We start from the raw sequence: 3,741 nt of genomic DNA on the forward strand, positions 1-3,741 counted from the left end.
GACAGCAACTTGTCTGTTCCCCTTCCCCCAATTCCCCAGCACTGTTCCCCATCCCCCCAATTCCCCAATAAAAATCTTTAAAAAAAAATTGTACATAAGATATATAGGACCATGACAATGTTTGCTTTCTCTTGATGGTGCTGATGAGAACAACCTGCACTAAATATTCACTTAAACATGGTTAGTGGCTGCTATAGTGTCCCAGGGAGGTTGAATTCCTGGTGTTTTGTATTAAAATATCAACAGAGAACCTGAAATAGCAGTAGTATTCTCTGCTAGAAAAATTATTAATAATGGAGTGTTGTAACAACTTAATGCATGATGAATATATCTCTTAAAATATTCTTAGGTGTCATGTAAAGAGGTTTTATATGTTAAATCATATGTGCTAGGCAGATAATGAGTTATTTTTATGTTCTACATCTAAGAAATTTCTCTAATCTAATATATACTGCAAAGAATAATACAACAAGTATTTGTGCAGTGCTGTTCATATTTCAACAGATTTCTTGGTAACAGCCACTTGAGTAGTAAGCACAGAGGAAAAGATCAAGGAGTCACAGTTCACTGCCTTTAGGGAAGAGCAATATAATCTTGGCTTTTTGCACATTTTGTAAATGGGTCAGAGAGAGCTCATATATATCATCAGTCTACAGGGGCTTTAGCTCTTGTGTGCCCACTACTGCCTTGCCGTCCCATTCCGACATACTTCTCCTATTACCACTGCCTTTAGTTTTACCTCATCATCCGAGCTCCACCATTTTAGCTGGCCACCTCCTACTCTGATAACTTTCTTGCAATCTTTCCAGTCTGGCAAAGCTTTTGTTTATCTAGCAGTAGTACTACCATATAGCCACATGAAGAATGGAAACATTATTCAGCCATTATATATTTATAGATTTCAGATGAATATATTCAACACACTATTACGTTGAATTGAGAGAGTGTCATGAAGCAATACTATTTGAATATTTCATTCAATAACAACAAAATACGGAAAGTTATACAAACATGGTTGTTGTTTGGATCAACATAAGTGGGCACATTACTATCCTTACTCAAGACCTAGGCTTGAAATCCAGTCTGCTAAAATCCTCACAGAATCTTTTAAAGATTAAACTGTAAGGTTGGGCAAAAACTCTAACTTGCTCCGATAACCAGGGATTGAATAAACATATTGAAGGCATGTACTGCCATTTTGAAAGGTTTCAGCTCATTCACAGTCACACGTGCATATTTTCACGAGTGTTGATTAACCACATTGGCAAATACATTTCTGGTTATTGCTTGCTTTTTCTGTGGTTACTGGTCCTATATTGACATGTGAACTATATTTTACATCACAATACAATTATGGCACTATCATACTAAAATTCATAAAAAGACCAACCAATACAATTTTTTTTCCTCAGTAAAACTTTGGATTTTATATAGAGGCCTTCCACAGCAACAAACAAAATTTTCTAATAAATCTTAAGTTTTAAAAAAGACCACAAAAAATTTACTAAATATAAATTAAAAGCAGTAAGAACTGAATAAAATAGTTCTCAAATTTGGCTATATATTTGAAACATTTAGGAAGCTTTAAAAAAAATACCAATGCCTGGGTCCTACCCTAGACATGCTGATTTAATTGGTCTGGGAATTGCAAGTTCTCAAAGGTCCCTAGGTGATTTGAACACATAGCCAGAGTTGAGAAGCACTACAAAAACTCACTCCTCCACTTGAGAATTACTGTGCAGTGAACCACATTAATTGATGAGTATTATGAAGACATGGGGGAAGCAACTGGACTGACTAATTGAGCATTTGTTATCTACTTGTTTCAGAAAGCCCAACAAAAACCAAAAACCTTGCCCACCATGAACTATTATTTACTGTATTTAACTCCAGTGGTTTCTGCCAGGAGTTGTGATTTTTTTTTTCTATTGCAGGTGGCTTCTTTGCTCAGTCTTTTAATGGGAGTTCCTGTTTTGCAATAGCCACTGCAATTTTTATGGCTAATCCAGGGTATAATGTTTTAAATCAATTTAACACCCAGACAACTTTACACAGACATTACAGAGATGGTATCTCATCATCAATAAAAATGATACACAACCTGTTCCGGAGTTACACAACAAACAGTTCCCAGCAATCACCTTTATTACGGAATATGAAACAGATCTCAGAGACAGTTCCTTTAATGTTAAAGATTTATAGCATTGCATTCGCAGCTGCTTACTATGGAAAAGACTGAAGGTCAGTATTTAAGATTTGCTCCACTACACATCTTGTTTGCACAAAAACAAGGAGGGCAATCTGTCATGTTAGTAAAGAGATGCACTGTTTGAAGCATTATGCACTTCAAGGAGAAAACCCAACTCTTAAATCAATGTTTAAAGTATATTTGGATAACAATAGCTCTCTTTCATAAATAATAAAACAAGCTGTTAAAGGATATCTGATAAATACTTCAGGCCAAGAGAAGTCAAACATAATGGGAAGGAGGATGCCATTTGAACAGAATAAAAATGCAATGGCTTATATGACTGACATAAGCTAAAAAGAGACCAAAATGTAGGTGTGCTCCCAAACATGAAGATAAATAAGAAGCCATTATATTTTCAAGAAAGTTTAGTGAATTTATGGAAGCCCTTACCTCTACATGAGTAAGCCTGATGGAACACCTAAGTACATGTAAGTGGAATTTAGTTTTATTCAAGAAGAACATTCTATAATAAGTTATTATAGTTAACTAAGCCAGTTATATAAGATTGAATTTTTGAGTTCCATATCTGTTTTCCTTATTATGCAGTGGGGTCATTAATGTCAAATACCCTATCTAATTCATTTAGATCTTTTCATCACCAAGCACAGAGTCTGACACATAGAAACCATTCCATACATGTTTGTTAAATAAATGACAATACACTTTTATTAAATATTTACTAGTTTTCAAGTAGTGTGTTAGGCACAGGCTAAAGAAACTTATGAGATATCTTGAATTATTAATTCTCTATATCTCAACATTAGACTGTAAGATTTACTACTTTAATGTCTCTAAATCAAAGCATAAAAGTTAATCCTGAAATTTCTTTTAAACAATAAAGAAATAATTCAAGTAAATAAGGAGGAGGAGTTTCACTCCATAAGTCATAGGCTTGTAAATTTATAATCCTTTGGTAAAATAACATCTGATAATAAGTTCTCAGAGGTTTCCTTGTAAGCTACCTGTGAGTTAAGTAGGATAATTGCCCACCTTAAAAGTTAAATGCATGAAGAGGGACAATATCTGAGAAGTAAATGAATACAAGCAAGTATGCCAGAGATAATGTATCTAACCTAATGATCACAAGATATGTGGCTTTAAAATCTCAATTCTTATTTGTAAATATCTCAATATCTGACTCAGCAACCCTCACGAACTCTATTGGAGAAATGCACATTAAGAAGAAAACTTATGAACCTTTCAAAAAATATGGCTTCATAGTAAAGAGATGACTCTAAGTCTCTATTACCAAATATTCTATTTATAATGCACTCTTGCATCCAAATATTTATCATAGAAAGAGACAATATATGTCAATCAATACTATCATGTTTTGCTAAACTTCATCAGCCTCCACAGAGCCACATCTACTTCTACCATTTTTCTATACATTAATGTGTGCTTGTTCTAGTCCTCAAACATGATGCTTAAAGAACATAACATGTATACCAATAACAAGCTATCGGAAGGAGAAATCAAGAAAACAATTC

The sequence above is a fragment of the Hipposideros armiger genome, unplaced genomic scaffold (genome assembly GCF_001890085.2).
Source record: "Hipposideros armiger isolate ML-2016 unplaced genomic scaffold, ASM189008v1 scaffold_323, whole genome shotgun sequence".
NCBI lineage: Eukaryota > Metazoa > Chordata > Mammalia > Chiroptera > Hipposideridae > Hipposideros > Hipposideros armiger.